Here is a 19319-nt window from a genome sequence, read left to right as displayed (position 1 = left end):
AGACGTTTTTGGTTGCCACGACTCAGGGGCAATATTGTTACTGGCATCTATTGGGTAGATGCCACAGATGCTGCTACACATCCTGGAAGGCACAGGACAGCCCCTCTCACAACAAAGAATCATCTGGTCCAGGGGCTGGCCCCATGGCCGAGTGGTTAAGTTCGCGCGCTCCACTGCAGGCGGCCCAGTGTTTTGTTGGTTCGAATCCTGGGCGTGGACATGGCACTGCTCATCAGACCACGCTGAGGCAGCGTCCCACATGCCACAACTAGAAAGACCCACAACAAAGAATATACAACTACGTACCAGGAGGCTTTGGGGAGAAAAATGAAAAGAATAAAATCTTTAAAAAAAAAAAAAAAAAGAATCTTCTGGCCCAAAATGCCACTTTTAGTGTCGAGGTTGAGAAAATCTGACATAAGCTATATTAAAATGCACTAGATTTAATATAAAACACAATTTTACTTCAGTAGAAGTTTGAAAGAATTTTTATAATCTTGCTATTGAAGTGAATCAACTTTTAATAACTCATTTAATTTATGATTAGCTACTATTTCTCAGCAATCATTGCATAAACTTGGAAATTCTTGAAAGAGAAAAACAGCATACGACTTGTCTTCTGACATAATAAAATATTTATGAATTCTAAATTTAACAATTAATGATGCTGACATAATGTTGCATTTTGGAGAAATAGAATTAAACAGTTATTAATTTTGACTTTGCTGCTTGAAATGTTAGAACTAATAAATTTTTTTTTCACGTTTCAAATATTCCTGGATGTCCTTAGAACTCCAAGGCTTACTGCTGCCTTTAAGTCGGGTGGATAAAAAGTGCTTGAACCCGTTGATTCTGGACCTCCCCAATCAAGGATTGCAAAATCCACGTTAATACTTAAATGATGACATCTTAAGTCAATGTTTGCCCAATTGTCATAAATAATCACCCCTCAAAATACCTCTAGTGGTTTCCAGATGTCCTTAAAGAGGCACCACACGTGTAGTAACAAACCAGTCTGCCAACCACTATCAACAGATTCTCTTTCGATGGTAGGGTGAGAATTTCTGAAGCCTTCTCTTGGCGTTTAGAATACGGTTGTCTCCTTTCCTGCAAGAATCTATTGGCTCTGCTGCTGCTCTCCAGGCCCCTCTCCTGTCACTCCACCCCTCATCACCATGTTCTAACTAGTCTCTTGTTGCATCCTGCGCCTCTGCCAGCAAGACTTCTCTGTCCTGCTGTCTCCCCTATTCAATATTTGGCCATGGATCATTCTTTGTGTCCCCACATCCATGTCACCTCCTCAGAGAGACCTCCCGTGACTTGCCCAATCCTGCATTAAATTAGATCTTCCCATAATGTGTCTACAGCACCATGCAATTCTTTATTTATGCATCTGACTGTTTGACTAATAACCAGTCCCGTCCGAGCTTTATGACATTATGGAACGTGTGTGTTGCTTTCTGCTGTATCTTTTGTGCTTAGCAAAGCGCCTGGAACACACTGGGGAAGTGAAACATGTTGAATGAATGAATGAACAATGAATGACCTATTCGAGTGATCTTGAGCAGAGCGTCTGGTGAAGGAAGCTTGAGGAACTCAAATTCGGAGATGGCCTAGACCCACAACAGGGCTTCCAAACACTCAGGGAATACTGGTAAAAACAGGGCATTGGAAACAGTATTTTCTCAATTGTTCTCGCTCTATCTGTCTCCTTCTTACTGGGCCTCTCTCTTTGAAATTGACTCCATTCTTACCTGGCTTCTCCCTACAAGATGGTGGATGGCTACCAGCAGAGAAAGGCTATCTCCACTCAGAACACCAGCTGGACAATAAGTGGCTCCTCTCCTCCTCCAGCCAAAGGCCTAGGAGTAGTTCTGATTGGTCCTGGAATGACTCAATCACTGTAGTCAAGTATATGCTATTCTCTGATTGCCCAGCTTGGAACACACGCACAACCTCAGGACCAGGACTTCCCTTCACCTGATCTACTGGTCTGAGACTGGGAAAAGGGTGGATTCCTCAAGCAATTGGCCTGTTGATACCAAGCAAGTGGAATGCTACCTGGCAAAGAAAAAACATCTGCTTGTTAAACCACCTCACTGCTACGTTTTGGAAGAGTATCTCACACTAGCCACCATGTATGAACAAGGTTTAGTCAATGGAGGAAATAACTAGAATTTTATTAGCCCCCATTTTAAATTTTATTGCTTTCCTCCAAGTAATTGTGATTGGGGAGAGCATCTTGTTACCTGTCTCCTTTCTAATTGGATTCTCTCCATTGTCTGTAACTCTTAGTCCTTTGCTCTCTGGCTGGTTTTGTCAAGGTAACTAGGCATTTTAAATCACAATGTAATTTCTCGTAGCTCAGAAAACTGAACCGAAGTAGTAACTTTTAATAGGTCAATTACATTATTTTTCAGCAGCCTGCTACAGCCTAATGAAACTGCGGTTTAATTAGGTTGGTGTGATGCCAAAATAAATGTTTCATTCCCAGCTTGTTTTATTTACTCATTGAAAAGTAGAGGAATCTACAAATAATAGGATTGGAAAATGTTAAAAGGCTAATGAGTTTGGCCGCACCTTTTTGGAAAGAAAGGCGATTGTATCATTGTCACTCCAGTTTGGTAGGTGAGAAAGCTACAAAATTAAAAAATAAAAACAGCATAATTTTTTAGAAGGTTGGGATTCTTGAGTCTAGGGCTCTTTATAAAAAAAAAAAATGAATAAATCACAAATACTAAAAGACCAGTCAGAAGGAAACATAACTAAGTTAGAGTCCCCTGATGTGTTTTGTGTTCCTACTGTGTGGCAGGCTTTGTACCCACTGTAGTCACATCGATTTTCTCAACAGACCATAACAGCAATTTTCTGAGATGCAGCTTTAGGGCCCAGCAAAGCTGGCATCTTGAGTGTGATCAAACCACACATTTGCTATTTGGACCTTAGTGAGGTAGGACCCTGAAGGCAGCAGGAAGTCTTCTTATGCTGTGTTTCCTTCTAAAATGAATGCCACTAAACATCCCTCAGTTATTCCCACGCCTTCCACCGAGAGCTGAAAGGTGGGAATCCTCACGACTATGCCAGGGCCAGACTAATACTGATCTGAGGAGTTGGGACAAACTAGAATGTTTTTTCCTGCAGCCTCCAGCAGATCCCCTTACTGGGCTACAACTTCAACAACAGATAAGGATGTCTGGTCATTTTCTTCCTTCCTGAGGCAAAGGTTGTAGACTGTGTTTAAAACCAATGACAACTTTCCTTTGCCTTTCTTAAGTACAGAGGAATCAAGCACTTATCCTCAGCCAAAGGGGCAAGTAACAGGATTCCAAGCAGAGAGACACCTGGTGAGGGCTTTGTAGGTGTCACTTTTCCTTCTCACACATAGGAGAAGCTCTGCATCTCCATATGCCTCAATTGTACACAACAGTCGGAACCTTAATCTGAACCATTCTCATGCATAGGAAAAAATCATTCTATGGCAGTGCCAGGAATCCTAGTGTCCTTTGGGGTATTTTTCCTAAGCACCTCCCTGATAGATAAGTCATCATCTGTCCTCTCTTAGAGAAGAGGAAAGCTCTATCATCACGCACATGTTTGAAATAAGAGATATTTTCATAGTGCAGTCATTCAGCATTTTAATTACACGTGTTTACTGTGTGAGGAGCTCCTTCACACCCTCAGAAACTTTAGAATCTTCTTGTCTTTGCTTGACATTTACTTTGACTTTATTTCAATTTTAATTCTAAGCTTGGCTTATATTCCCTGTCCTTTTTGAATAGAACCATAGATCCCCCATGTCATACTCAAAAGAAATGTTTCAGGTCCCATTTTTCATCTTGACATGTTTTGGAAGGCTCTTGCCTCTGTGACTTTGAGCTCGGTTTAATTCCCCGCCATGGTCTGCATGGGGCACTTCCACTCCTTTGATAGTGCTGTGTTAGATCAAAGACACAAACTTTTTCTGTTCAAGAGTAACGCAGTAAACAATGGCGGATGCTCAGAGTGATAAATATTTGCTCCTGTAATCATGAGTCTGTTTGCTTGCAGTTCAAAGGGAGCAAAAACAGATGTACCCTCACTGGCCATCACTGCAAAACTCATTTAGATTTTTTTTTATCCTCTGATGCTCAGTCAATTTGGCAAGAAGTCTATGCATTAAAACTGAGAGTTTTAGGGAAGCTCTGTGAAATAGGTATTTGTGAGCACTGCAGACATAGCCTATAGTGGAGATTGTGTGCAATTCTTTCTCTTCTAATTAAAGCGTCTATAGATAGCTTTAAACAATAAGTTTGCACTTTTAAAACAGTGGGATACCTTTCCCCCAACAAGTGAGATTATATACTGCAATGCGTAAAACAGATGTTAGCTGTATTTAATAGTAAACATTTATATTTAACTTAAAATTTGTAACGTTTGCTTATATATCCATTGTCAAAAACAATGAGTCTGTGTCGATAAATTTAGACATTTAAAATCAGGTGGTGTGGATGGCAGCTGTAGGCAACTGTATGTGTGTTCAGCCTACAGGATCGGGAAAATCCAAATTCACTGGATATATAGATGTGAGGACAACAATTTTGTTTAAAAATCCACCTTGTATTCTCAGGGTATTCTTTATTATGCAGAGATAGCTGAAGAAGCATTAATTCCTAAAATGCCCACAAAATGGGTTAAACTAGCAGCACGAGTTAACCCGGTAGTGATCTCCAATATGTCATAATTTTGGGTATCACACATCTGTGACTTTCTCTTATCCTTTCAATTAATCAGACCTTTTTGGTGATAAGTGACATACACCCACCTTGAACTTACTTAAGACAAAAGAAATATTGGCCTATGTGATTGAAACATCCAGACACATATAGTAGGTTTGAAGCAGGGCTGAATCAAGATGCTCAAATGATGTTGCCGGGAATACCTCCTCCCACAATTACACATTCTTCTGTATTGGCTGTGTTCTGAAGCTGTTCCCTTGAAATGGCAAGATGGCTCCCAACAGGTGCAAACTTACATCCTACCAGATCAGGAGCCTGAAGACAAAGAAAGCATTGTTTCAGTGGTTCAAGAAAACTCCTACGCAGACCTCAGTTGCTCACCCATCCTAAGAAGCAAGGCTTGGGATGAGCCCCACCATAAACGTATGAACTGGTTGTAGGAAAAAGTGAAAGGATTTCTTCAAGGAATCTTAATACTGGAAGAAGCTAGAGGCATGATGGACAAGTGAAAAATGGAAGTCTACTGTAGTACAGGTTTTTCATGTAAAAATATGAAAATGATTCTTTTGAAGAAAGAACATTACTTCTTTCCAGATTTTTTGAATACAAACCTGTAGAAAAATTTTAAGTGTCGTGAAAACTCATATACCTTTCACCTAGATTCACCAACACAATTCACCTTCTCTTTCTACTCTCTCTCCCCTATGTACATTGCACTATTTGAATATTGCAGACACCATGGACACCTCACGCCTAAAGGCTTCGCCATGCATCTCTGAAAAACGAGTATTTTCTTTCATAACCACAATACTACTATTATTATTATTATTTTAATGCAGGATACAGTTAAGCAATATGCATTGTACTTGCCCTACTTCTTTTTGACCTTTCATCTAGAAAAGACCCCAACCGTTTGTTTAAATCTTCTATAATATTGACAGTTTTGAATAGTCCTGAACAATTTCCTTGTGGAATGTTTCAAAATCAGGGTTTATTTGACTGTTTCTCCATGGTCACATTCAACTTCATCATTTTGTCAAGCACACTACACAGGTGATGTTGACCATATCCCAATGCATACTGTCTGGAGGTAACTCATGTCAATTTATCCCATTGGTGATAACAGTAAAGTTGATAACTTGGCAACTGGAAGATCTCCCCAGTATAACCTAGTCTAGTAATTAGGAAGTAATCTGTGGACCCATACTTTGAGACTGTATAAATATCCTCGTCTTCATCAACTTTCTACCTGTTGCGGATACTTATCTGAGTGGGTTACTACACTGATGGTAATGAAATAGTGCACTTCTAATTCTTTCATCCTATTTACTTTAAAAAAAAATTAAACCAAGTATTGGCTGTACCCCTTCAGCAGAACCATAGCACCTAGTTGGAATATCACTGCTGGCAAACAAACACACTTGGATAGCATTTGGCAAAAATGATAGACCTCTCTCTATGGCTATGTCAAGAGCTTGAAAAAAAATACCAGGAATGACCCTGGCTACAACTCAGTCTCCTTCTTCTAACAGTGTTTGAAAGACTAAGAAGTAGCTCTAAGTCTTAGTTGAGAATCTTAAAGTATAAAAAAGAAGAAAAAGAAAAGAAACCACTGGAAGGATGACAATTGAGAAGAGAATGAAAGCATGGAGTGTATGTCGCCATTTTTTTCCAGCATTAAATACTCAGAATCGAGTATAGAGAACTTTTATTTTATGCCCATGTGGCGTATTTAAACTCTTCTTGTTCAGAATTTCAAGAGCAACTACTTTTCCTTTGATTTGGTTCGATTATCTTTCATGATCCTCAGAAACTGTACTTTTCTCTCCCTTTCAGACTGAGAAAGTCCTTAGCCAAATGGCCTCAACCATTGGGTTTGCCTGTAGGTGTCATTCATTTGTGTTGTTTCTTTTTCCTCCCCTGGAGTTTTTCAATAGTGCTTCCTTTCAATCAAAAACTAATTTTCTTTGTGTGTGTAGGTGGTGTAGAATTCCAAGCTTTTACACAGTAGCAGGCCTGTATTTGATGTACCTGGTTCAGAGACAATTGTCCTTTATAGCTTTCACGAGTAAATTCAATGACAGCCCCATGCGACTAGTTTGTAACTCATTTAGTGGAGAGTTCTACGGGATTATTTCACAAAGCAGTTCTCAGCTTAAGAAGCTAAATTGGCTTTATTGTGCCTAGCTGGAGGCCTCTTCATCTCTGAATTCAGAGGATATTTACATGCATACCAGGAATCTTTCTAGAAAATGAGAAGGGGGAGTGTCTGCAGGTGTAAATTTCCTCAACTTCCTCTTAGCTATCCCCAAAGGGTCTTGGGATGGTTGTAGGAAATTTAGTGAGAGCATTTGTTTCATGAGGCTGGAATACGTATGACTTATTGGTGGGTGCATTTTGATGGCAAGAGTTGCACAACTTTAGGAAATGACCAGTGGCACAATGAGTCACACATTCACACATTTAGCTTGATGTAATGACTAAGATGAAAGAAGGTGGAGTCAGATTGCATCAGGCCAAATGCAGACTCCACCACTTAATTGTTTTCTTCACCTTGGGAAGTTACACGACCTCTGAATTTGGTTTAAGCATTTGTAAGAAGCAGATGAATTTGATTGTGTGCTAGACAAGGTGAGCTAGGATACAGTGCAATAAAATCAACCGTATGGTTCAGTAGCTTCAGATCATAAAGGTATATTTTTTCCTGTTCATCGTGGGCTATGCTCCATGTCAGATGCACTTGAGGACCCAGACTTCTGGAGAAACCACCATCTAAATTATTCCTGGTCACCTTAGCAGAGGAAAAAGAGTCTTCTGGGGGTATGGTGCCAAAATGAATGCTCAGCTGAGAAGGGGCATACATCAATTCTGCTCACAACTCATGGACCAACACAGGTCATAGAGAACTGCAGAACCGCAGAGGGTCAGGAATTCCAGTTCTCCAGTGTGTCCAGAGGCAGGGGGCTCCCCATAGTCAGTGAGCCATACTGATTGCTGCCAGGAAAGCTTATCTCATGGGTTGTTACGAGGCTTAAATGAGATAATTGATGGAAAACATTTAGCCCAGTTATCTGCTCACAGAGTAAGTGCACAATGGAATACGTCAGTTGTTGTGTTGATCATTATCATTATTTATATCAGCTCATCCTATCCCTTCCTGACAATGATGATTCAGAAGTGTGGGGATTTTGAGGATGGTGAAGAGAGTTTAGAATTCAGAGTGCCCCACTCAGACATTTCAGAAATGGGGAAACCAAGACCAGAGATTGAGTCACATTTATACTAAAACTCTAAGAATAGAACCCAGATTTCCAGGCTAGTGGTTCACGTCTGTTTTCCTCTCGCTCTTGGCACAGATAGCTCCACTTAAAAAAACAGATCCACTGTCTCCCATCCATTTACATAGAGATTACTGCATTTGCATTGAACACTTGGCATAATTCAGTTCCATGTGATTGTGGGACTGAGGTCTCTGTTTCCCTGCTGGCTGTTGGCCGGGGGTTGTTCTCAGTTGCAAGAGGTCACCCACAATCCTTGGTTTGTGGCCCCCTCTGCCTTCCAAGCCAGCAATGACAAGTCAAGTCCTTCTCGTGCTCTGATCTCCCCCCTGCCTCATTCCTCTTACCTCCTGCCACAGGAAATTCTCTTGAAGGGCTCACGTGATTAAATTGGGTGCGATCCATCATAATCTCCCTATTCTGAGGTCTGCCACTTTAATTATATCTGAGTGCCCTTTGCCATGTTGCATAACACAGTCGCAGGGTCCAGGGATGAGAGGACGACTCTGCCCACCACAACAGGTGAGACACAGGACTGACAGGTTGCCCTTGACCACTAGTACAGGGGGCAATGTGCTCTCCATTTTTTGCCCTGTGTCAGTAACCAGTACACGTGTATGCATTTCAACATCTAAATGAACTCTGCGGGTGCAGACCTGTCACAACTATAGAGTCCTGCGTGAATCTTTGGATGAAAAGGAATGTGACATAGTCAACGCCACGATTACGCTTGGATTTCTTTCTCTAAGAGTGGGTACTCTATATATTTTACAGTAAGTACATTAGTAATTGAAGGAACTGTGTGTTCAATATATGGTGCAGAGCCCCTTCTGTGAAGAACGGCGGGGACTCTCCCTGCCTGAGTTCCTGGTGGTGGAGCAGGGAGGGCAGACCGTTTACTGCCCCAGTGGCTTTTGTGAGATGATAGAAACAACTCCATATCTCTTTCAGTCTTAGCTGCTGCGACAGGACACACCCCACTGAAGTCCTGATCCACCTGTTTCTGGTAACATCTGCTCCCTCTACTGCTCAGTTCTATCCTTGTGTGATTGTGTGTAACTTGAAAGTTGCTTAGAAAGCAGAGTCTACATTCTAAATCAAGAAGGGGATGCTCCTTTTTCTTTTTGGTGAGGACGATTGGTCCTGAGCTAACATCTGTTGCCAGTCTTCCTCCTTTTGCTTGAGGAAGATTGTCACTAAGCTAATATCTGTGCCCATCTTCCTCTATTTTGTATGTGGGATGCTGCCACAGCATGGAATGATGATCGATATGTAGGTTTGTGCCCGGGATCTGAACCTGCGCATCTCGGGATGCTGAAGTGGAGTTGTGAACTTAACCACTATGCCATGGGGTCGGCCCCAAGAAGTGGATGCATTTTAAATGTATTAACAAATCTCGCCACTTAAAGTAAGATTAGCATCTTGTACACTCAGAAATTCTTTTGAAGGAATTTGCAAAATTAAATCAGAAAATGCATTTGTTTGTGGAACTGGATTTTTCTAACTGGTTCAACTGCAGATAGAGAATCTAGACACATTCCCTGGATGCCTGCTATGTCCTGGGTGACTTCATAACCATCCTATTATCTAATTATTTAGTTATTAGCTATAAAATTGAACAGTTTTATACTGTTCCAGGTACAAGAAACTAGAGATCCAGAAAGTTTAGCCACATGCCACACATCACAGGGTAGCAAAATTCACTAAGTCCGTAATTCAGATGCATCGCTCCAACTTTTTTCCTTTCTGTTCCTTCTTGAGGTTTGCTTTGCAACATTTCAATATAGGAAAATTAAAAAATAATAGCTACCAGTTATTGGGCTGCTGTGAGGTGCTGGGCAGCAAGCAAGATATTGCATACATATTAATTATAATCATTCTCCATGATGAGTACTTGTATTCCTACTTTACATATGGGGAAACTGAGGCTCAGCAACTGAGTGATGGAAGCTGCACGTCTGTCTGGCCCTGAGGCTCATAGTCCCCTGAGCTGGACTGCATGTGTGTATGTGTGTGCACATGTGCACAGAGAGCTCCACAGGCAGATGAAATAGGTCTGTGGGCTTGTTCTCCTGTCGGCAGGTTTACCCTGGAAGTTAATGTTGCAACTCCAGTTCTCTCACTATCCCAGGCATGTTGCTGAGGAGCTTTCCTCCTCATGGGGCTAGCCTGCATGTGAATGTGGGTGGAAAATACAGGCTGTCCCCTCCCATGTGTCCTTCTCCTTGCTCCACTGCATCCTTATGTATTCCCTAAGATATGGTACTCAGTATGGGGTGTGAGTTTATCATGGGTCATTGCAGTGTGTCTAGGCCCTAAAAGAAAGGATTAAAATAATCTGGAATCACAGAGCAAGGAAACGATCAGACTTTCATTTTTCGGATGAGTCTCCTGATTACATTAAGAGGAAATTTTTCAGTTTGGTGGTAGTTTACCTTTAATGAAATTTTCCAGTCTTCCTGGTGATAAAGGGAGAGCTGGGCCTCAGGCTGGCAATGGGATCTGGCTGGAATTGACTCGCATAATTTTGTTGGGGTTTCTTTTATTTTTACAATTACCTTCTCTTTATGATCGCATTCCTGTTTTTTAATTTATGGTAGTAATAGAAGAGTTCCCTTTATTATTTTTTTAATTTTGTTTATTTGCGTTAAAAAGGTCGATTGTTGGGGAGAAATAAGGTTGTATTTTATTTTTCTCTATTTGAGAAAGGCATGCCATTCAATAGCATGGGAACACGTACTAAGAGTAATTGGTTAGTGAATAAAAAGGCAGGCAATGTGAGGATGTGTCAGATTTTAAGTGAGGACCACAGACACTGCAACATTGGGAGGGCAGTCCATGAGTGATGGGAATTTCAGGAAAATGTTTAGGGTGCTTGTCTCCCATCACCTAGCTTTTTATGAGGATCACAGACCCCACCCCACCCCACTGCTTTGGTTTAATTTGGCCTGTATGATCAGTCTGGCACATTGGAAGCTGCCTCATCCCAAAGTTACAGCTTGAACTGAATATTTATGAACCCCCGGGGAACATGAGACCGTTTGAGGACACTCGAGTTGATCTGTATCCACGGAATGCATCCTCATCATGTTGAAGTGGATAAGCAATTCATAAGGAATGACAGGACCTTATCGAGAACAGATGGAGGCACATCTTTTGTCTAGTGAGAGGATAAAGTGCCCAGGAAGGGGCAGTCAGCAAATAGAAAGATTTTGGTGCCTGGTAAGTGAAGCAGGAAACGTGGAATTGAGGATTCACAAGACCAATCTAGACATTAGACATTCATACTTAGTGACCCTGGGAAGCAGCCTACATTTAATAGTTCTCCTGTCCTTAACAATTTCGAGAGGAAAACAAGAGTGCCAAACTGGACAGTAAATGTTTGAACCACTAAGTAAGTGTGTTCAGGTTGTGCACTGCACAACTCCAGGAGCCTATACACACAAATCTTTGTATTCTTTTTAAACATCTTTATTGAGATTCACATACCATATGGTATTCATATGCCACAAAAGCCACCCATTTAAAGTGTACAATTCAATGACTTTTTTATATTCACAGAGTTGGGCAAACATCAGCACCAAGTAAATTTAGAACATTTTTGTCACCCCAGAATGAAACCTTGTACCTATTAGTAGTCGCTCCCCATCCCATCCCACCCCACTCCTAACAGTTGCATAGTCTCAGCTCTAGTATTTAGGTCTATGATCCATCTGGAGTTAGTTTTTGTATGTGGTGTGAGATAAAGTTCACTTTATACTTTGCATGTGGATATCCAGTTGTTCCAGCACCATTTGCTGAAAAGAGTATTCTGTCCCCATTGAATTGTCTTGGCTCTTCATACTGATTTTAACCCTGGGTGCCTCTTTCTGATGGCCTACTTGGATAACTTAAATATGGCAATGTATACTAATTCTCCTAGGTAGGAAAAAATAAAGTTCCACCACAGGATGGGTATAATTCTTGTGTTCCTGCCTTTTTTACTCTGTGCATCAACCTTGACTCTGCACAAGACACAGGTGACTGTTAATGAGGATGGAACTTCAGAATAAAAGGTTGAGCTGGAAAAATAACTTGCTTTTCAAGAGAATTTCTCATCTACCGAATATATGTAATTTGGATAATCTTAATTTAAAGATAACTGATTGTAATAGAGTCTCTTGAATTGTGTATTTAAGCTGACTTCCAGCAAAGGCCTTCTTCCTTCTTGGATGTATATGCACACACACACACACACACACACACACACACACACGTGTCTCCTCCAGTTCAGAATCACCTCCCGTTGAGAACTACTGATATGGTTTATAGAGACAGATAAATAGATATAGATGTAAAGATATACACACATAATACATTCCTTCACACACACACACACACACACACACACACACGGCTTTAGATTAAGCATGGGCAGCCACTGCTTTCTGTCACTGGTACAGTTTTCTAAATGAATGACCTCTCAAAAGGAAGAGTCATTGGAAAGCCTTTTTTCAACTTGATAAAAAACTTGATTTTTTTTGTCCCCTACAGTGGATGTTTGTCACTGTAACTGCAACTGGGTATACTGTGTTCTTTTCCTTTTCTAGAGAAATTACAAAAGGAGTTTATATCCATTATATAAAATTTAACCTAGCAAATTTATAGATTATTAAGGAAAATTATCTAATCTTCAGGTAGAGTCCAGCATCCAAGGGTAGCCAGAGAAGTAGTTTGGGATGTATTCATCCAGATGTGTTTTTTTTTGCAGTAGGTTTGTTGGTTCTATACCAAATGTCACCCTAGCTCTGCCTTTCCTTTCTCTTCCTCCCATATCCACCTAGAAAAGCCAGATCCTCAATATTGTAGCCTCCCCTCTGACGAGGGACCCAGTACTGGCTGATGAGACATCATGAAGAAGGTCTCAGGGAGTATGGGCTGATTTTCTTCCAGTTTAAAAGGAGCAGCCAGATAGGGAACTCACCATTTGCTGTACTGACCATCACCTGCTTCTTGCCTTGGGATGTGGTGTAACGACTGGAGCTGCTGTGGTCATCTTGGTACCATGAGGTGAATCCTCAGAATGAAAGTCTATCGGACTGAGGATGGTGGAACAGAAAGATGGAAAGAGCTTGGGTCCTTGTTGAATCAGAGAATTGCTGAGAAAGCCAAGGGTTGCCGTCTACTTCTGGAATTTTTGTTTAAGATGTAATTAATACCTTTATGGTTATGGTCACTGTTGGTCAGGTTTGGTTTTCTGCAACTTGTGGCTGAAGGCATCCTCACATATACAAACATATACACATTGAATATTCACACACATACATTTCACTTATGCAGCATGTATGTCCACAAATATGTAGGGTTTTAAAGTGTGATCAGACTGCTCATAGTGTTTAACTTGCTTTTTAAACTCAGATATGTGTGAAGACATCTTTTCTTATCTGGAGATAAAGTTTTAACTTTCTATTTTAAATGACTGCACGTTATTGTATATTAAGCATGGATGTGATTTTTTTAAACCCTTCTCCTACCAATAAACATTTATGTTGACTTTAATTTATTGGCCATTACATAGGATACTGCAACCAACATCATAAAACCAATATTCTTGCCATCTCCCAGAAATCAATTCTTAGAAAATAAACAGAGAAGGTCAGACACGTATGTACAAAGTTGATTATCCCAGGATTAACATGCTAGCAAAAGAAGAGAAACATCTTAAATGTCAATATACGAGGACTTGTTAAATAAATAAATTATGATGATGTGATCAAGTAGTATATGGCTATTCAAAATGATGGTTTTTAAGAATATTTAATGTCAAAAGAAAAATTTCACAATAAAAGACCTAAAGAAAGCCAAAAATTAAAACCATAAACTATGATCATAATTATTATAAATATATTTACGGTATGTAGAGTGGAAATTGACAAAACCCCACCTCAAAATGTTCACAGTGTTTCTCTCTGGAAGGTGAGACGATGCAGGCTTTTAAATGTTCTTCTTTGTTCCAGTCTGTTTGCTCCAAATCCTCCGACACGGACATTGGGCGTTATCCATGTCCTGGTATTGAATGATTTTACTCTTCCAACCCACCATTCACATCAAAGCACATTCCTGACCCTTGTCCAGAATGCGAGTGCTGATGACCCACGTTGGTGTGAGTTGATGAGTGTTGATGTGAGTGTTGCACTGTTCTTGCTGCTTACAAAAGTTTAAATAAAGGAAATCTGCATTTGCAGGATCTGTTTTAAATTTGCCATCACCGGGGGGTCCTGTAATGCTTGTGTGTATCTGTGAAATTGGGACCTGGGGTATAGTAGTGGCTTCTTCTTCTGAAGAAAGAGTTTGCGTTTCAGGGACTTCAAGCTAATGAGGATCCTCCTCACATATTTTCCAGTCCTAGACTATGTCCCGCTTGTGAGTTAAAGTATTCTGGGAACGTGCACCGTCCATCTCAGAATCCGCTGCTTACCTCAGAACAATGGGGAACCTTTTTTTTTTTCCTTTAATGATTCCATTGTTTCTTTTTTTTATAGATTGGCACCTGAGCTGACATCTGTTGCCAATCTTTGTTTTTTCTTCTTCCTCTTCTCCCCAAAGCCCCCCAATACATAGATGTATATTCTAGTTGTAGGTCCTTCTGGTTGTGCTATATGGGACGCCGCCTCAGCGTGGCTTGACGAGCGGTGCCATGTCCGCGCCCAGGATCTGAACCGGTGAAAGCCCTTGGCCGCTGAAGCAGAGTGTGCAAACTTAACCACTCAGCCACAGGGCCATCCCCAAGGAGGAAACTGTACACACACACACACAAATACTAAGCAACACACCTAAGAGTCTCAGATGCTGACTAGGCAGCGGGAGAGCCTAATGCTTAGAAACTTCCATTCTCGAGCCAGCAGGGGATTTCCTGCATTTATTACCTGCAGAGACTCAGCTTTACCCTACATAGATGGTGCTAATCGCAGCATCCCCTTGTCTTAATCTGTTTGGGCTGCTATAACAAAAATACTACACATCGTGTGGCTTGTAAACAAGAGAAATTTATTTCTTACAGTTCTGGAGGCTGGAAGTCGAAGATCAAGGTGCCAGCAGATTCAGGGTCTAGTGAGAGCCCACTTTCTGGTTCATAGATGGCCGTCTTCTCACTGTGTCTTCACATGGTGGAAGTGGCGAGGGATTTCTCTGGGGTCTCTTTCATAAGAGACCCACCCTCTTGGCCAAACCATCTCCCAAAGGCCCTTCCTCCTAATACCATCACATTGGGGGTTAGAGTTGCAATGTATGCATTTGCGGGGGGACAAAAATATTCAGACCTTCACCGGTCACTAATACTATGCATACGACAGTAGGACAGAGTGGTTAAGACCGTGGACTCAGGCTGCACAGGTTCAAGTCCAAGCTGCTCACCTCCTAGCTAGGTAACCTTGAGCATGTGCTTTCACTTAATATAGCTCTTAACTTCTGCGTTTGCAGAACTGTAGGAAACGAGAGTGCTTAGCTTATAGGGCTGGGAGCACTCAGGAAGTTAACACCCACAAAAGCACTAGAACACTAACTAGCATACAGTAAGTGTTTAATAAGTGTTACTAAGTATCAGCCAATCACATTGAATGAGATTATGTAAGCACAGGTGGAACACAAACCACGGCACATAGTAAGTGTATGTGAAATGTTATTATCTCATCCTCTTCCCCAAAAAGCCCCGGTAACCACAGAGAGATTCTGGATGTCATTGCTGGGGCATTGCAACAAGTCCGGGAAGGAGCTGGGGGTCCGTTCATGGGCTCTTCAGTCTTGTTTTTCTCATCTCCCTTATAGGAGCCATCACCCAAGTTTGTGGGACACAAACTCTGATTATTTTTTTTTTTTGTCCTCTCAAAGACAAATTTCCCTTAAAATTAATTATGGTGCTGATGGACATGACATCCAGCAGACAGAATTCCTGGCGCTTTCATTCTCCTCCCTCCCCCTCGCCCCGCCCCCCTGGCATCTTGCTCCAGCTGCGCCACTGTCAGGAGGCTGCTCTGCTAAGCAGCCTGTCACATGTTCTGTTACAATCATGTTTTATTATAGCTTTCAAAAGATGACCTCTCATTCCGCACACTCGTGTTTATAGAGGACTTCTGGCATTCTGAAAGGAAACAGATAGCAGAGTCTCTAAACCCTTTATTTGCTTCAGCTGATAACTGCTCTGGCCAGAGATGAACACGGTGGTGATTACAAGATGTAATTTACTACAAAAGACAGTTAATATTACTTACAAACCTGTCATCATTTCTGGGGAAATCAGAGCCGAAACAACGAGTGGGACAAATCTGAATCCACCTAAATTTCTTTGTCTGATAGAATTACAAGTTTATAGATTTACCATTTAAGAAACAGCCCCGTTATGAAACATTCGTCCTCGCAGACAGACAATATAAGTAACAAGCAAGATTACATCCTTTTATGTGGATCAAGGACATAGGCAGTGTAAGAAAGAAAGGAAGAAAAAAAATCCCTTAAGAGGAACTTAGATGCTACCCTTGTGAATTCTACCTGAGGATATTAACTGGGGAATTAGACCTATGAAAAAGCCTCTAATATGACTAAACAAAGTCCCTGAGGTGATGCTCTGAATCAGAAAAATGTGCAAAAATATAGCCTCTTAAATGTGATTATAGTCAGAGCTGTAGTTTCTCCCCGAGAAAGGGCATTGAACGTAGAGGAATGAAAGAAAAAAAAAATGTTTTAAAACTTTTGTGTCAGACCAGAAATTATAGAGTAGCAACAGCTTAGGGATTTAAATAACCCCTTTAAGCCCAATTCTAAAGCTTTGTGCTTTAAATTGAAGAAAAGAAAGGAATTAGATATCCAATTTAGGACTTTTTTATTTTAAGACCATGCAATGAAAGAGTCATTTTTGCTGAGTGGCTAATTGAGCCAGTATATGATTCCAACTTGGGTTGTCATTTTAAAGATATGGCTCTCGCATTTAAGTTTCTTGTGGGCTGCCCTCTCTCATGGACTTACATCCAAGTGTCTTGTTCAAATTGTTATTATTTAATGGATATTAAGGTCAGTTTTGTTGCTTTTGTTGTCATCATGATCAGAGCCCAGGAGAGTCATGAATCGGTCCTTGCCATTTACCTCTCCTCCTCTTCGGATCCTAAGGAAATTCTACACACAAGGAGCAATACAGTGGTCCTCTTATCCACTGTGAACCCCCAGTGGGTGCCTCAGACCGCGGATAGTTCTGAACCCTGTCTATAGTATGATTTTTCCTGTACATATGTATTTGAGGTGTGACAGCAAAACTAGCACAAATTTCTTTTTCCTTCTTCACAATTTCATGGATAGAAGGTTCCTTCTTACCGTAGATCTTAGCAACCTCAGATTCTTTTTTTTCATTCCTTATTAAGATGAGAACTTTCACCTCTTCCCTTAAAGGAAGCACTTGGTGGCTTCTCTTTGGCACATCTGAATTGCCAGCATCGCTACTCTTGGCTTTGGGGCCATTATTAAGTAAAATAAGGGTTACTTGGACACAAGCACTGTGATACTGCCACAGTCTGATAACCCAGATGGCTACTAAGTGACTGATGGGCAGGTAGTGTGTACAGCGTGGACCCGCTGGACAAAGGGATGATTCATGTCCCGAGGGGGACGGACCAGGTCTTTGAAAGATTTCATCATGCTACTCAGAACAGCGTGCAATTTAAAGGTCATAAATTGTTTATTTCTGGAATTTTCCATTTAATATTTTTGGACCATAGGTAACTGAAACCCTTGAGAGCAAAACTTTGGGGCAGGGGTGACTACTGTACCAGGATAGAAATCTTGGGAACGTTTCACCAGTAGCTTTGCAAGCACTCATACCTGAAGTCAGCTCTGGTAAAGGCTGTACGGGGCTCTTTTTCCTCTCCCCTCCCATCCCCAATCTGATCCTTGGGACTAGGTCACTCAAGCACACTCACCCGTACTTACAGAGAGAGAGGAGAAGAGGTCAGGTTTATAGAAGCAGCCCCATATCAACATATCCTCCCAGAAATTTTGTTGAGGACAAGTGACAGAAAGTAGAAAAGATATGGGTGGGTTTGACCAAAGCAAACAGAACTTTGCTCAGCTGACTGATTCTACCCCCTGGGATTGAAGGACATGAGAGAGAGGGTGGGGCCAGGAATCCTGCCTCTTAAAGTGCAGTGACCTTGCTCACTGGTAACAGGCTCCAGTCACCAACTTAGACCATTCTCTCTTGTGGGGAGGGGCAAGGGATCCAGTGAAGAGAAGAGAAGTAGGCTTGGTATGAGCAGAGGAATGGGATTCCATTTCCCCCCATTATTTATTTCCTAAGCTCTTTATGTGTCATTTGTATATATTCTTTGCAGAATTATCTATTCAAGTCCTTTGCCCGCTTTTAAATTGGGTTTTGTTGTTGTTGAGTTTCAGGAGTTCTTTATATATTCTGGAGGTTGATTCCTTATCAGACAAATGGTTTGCAACTACTTTCTCACATTTTGTGGATTGCCTTTTCACTCTCTTGACAGTGTCCTTTAATTCACTAAAGTTTTAAATTTTGTTGAAGTCCAATGTGTCTGGTTTTTTTTCCGTTTCATTGCTTGTGTTTTTGTCCTAAGCTGTTTATAAGAACAGCAGCAAACTGTTTATTTGTCTGAATCTGGGGTGCTTTCTCTAGAACAAGAAGAGAGATTTAGAACAAATCATAAATCTCATGACTCGGTAGTTAGACCTCCAGCCAGCTGGGAAGAGGATCAGTGTGTGCTGAAACCCCAACCATTGACCCCCAAGATGCCATGATGTTCTTGCAGAAAGGCCACCTGCCTGGCGGGAATGTGCATGATGCTGGGAGGCCAGGCCAGGACTCCTGGGAGAGCATCCTCTCATTCCAGTTCCACTGGCTCCTCTCCAAGGTGGTCAGGCATCACTGATGCGTGGACAGCTCGTATGTTCATCTGTGAACCACATCCGCACTCAAGAGGAGCCGAAAATGCAGTTCCCCCGGTTCTACTTCCTGCTTTATCCTTTCTTTGGGTTTCTGTTGCTATCATTTAGCGCTTAGAAAACTGTTGAATTTTAGAACAAAAAGACAACTGAAGCCCAGCCCTGTGATATGCATATAAAATTGCTGGGGCTGGAGTGGTTGACTCCTGCCCAAACTCCTGTAACTAATGAGCAATAAAACTAGAGCCAGATCCTGGATATTCTGACTCAGGCCACTGCTCTTCTCACTTCTTTTTATCATCAACATACACAAGAAAAAGAGAAGCCTCACATTTTCATTCATTTCAGCATTGGCTTAGCCTCAGACTGTGGTCTGCATCCCAGTGGCAAAAAATTAAAA

The 19319-nt window shown here is 41.3% G+C and overlaps 1 protein-coding gene across 32 annotated transcripts in view; it reads left to right on the top strand.

The window, feature by feature from the left end:
• Positions 1–19319, top strand: part of RBFOX1 (RNA binding fox-1 homolog 1) — a 1969097-nt gene that overhangs the window by 1038471 nt on the left and 911307 nt on the right. The window lies entirely within an intron of this gene.

Source organism: Equus asinus, chromosome 14, assembly GCF_041296235.1.
Source record: "Equus asinus isolate D_3611 breed Donkey chromosome 14, EquAss-T2T_v2, whole genome shotgun sequence".
In the NCBI taxonomy this organism is placed as follows: domain Eukaryota; kingdom Metazoa; phylum Chordata; class Mammalia; order Perissodactyla; family Equidae; genus Equus; species Equus asinus.
This window is presented reverse-complemented; position numbering and strand designations above follow the sequence as displayed.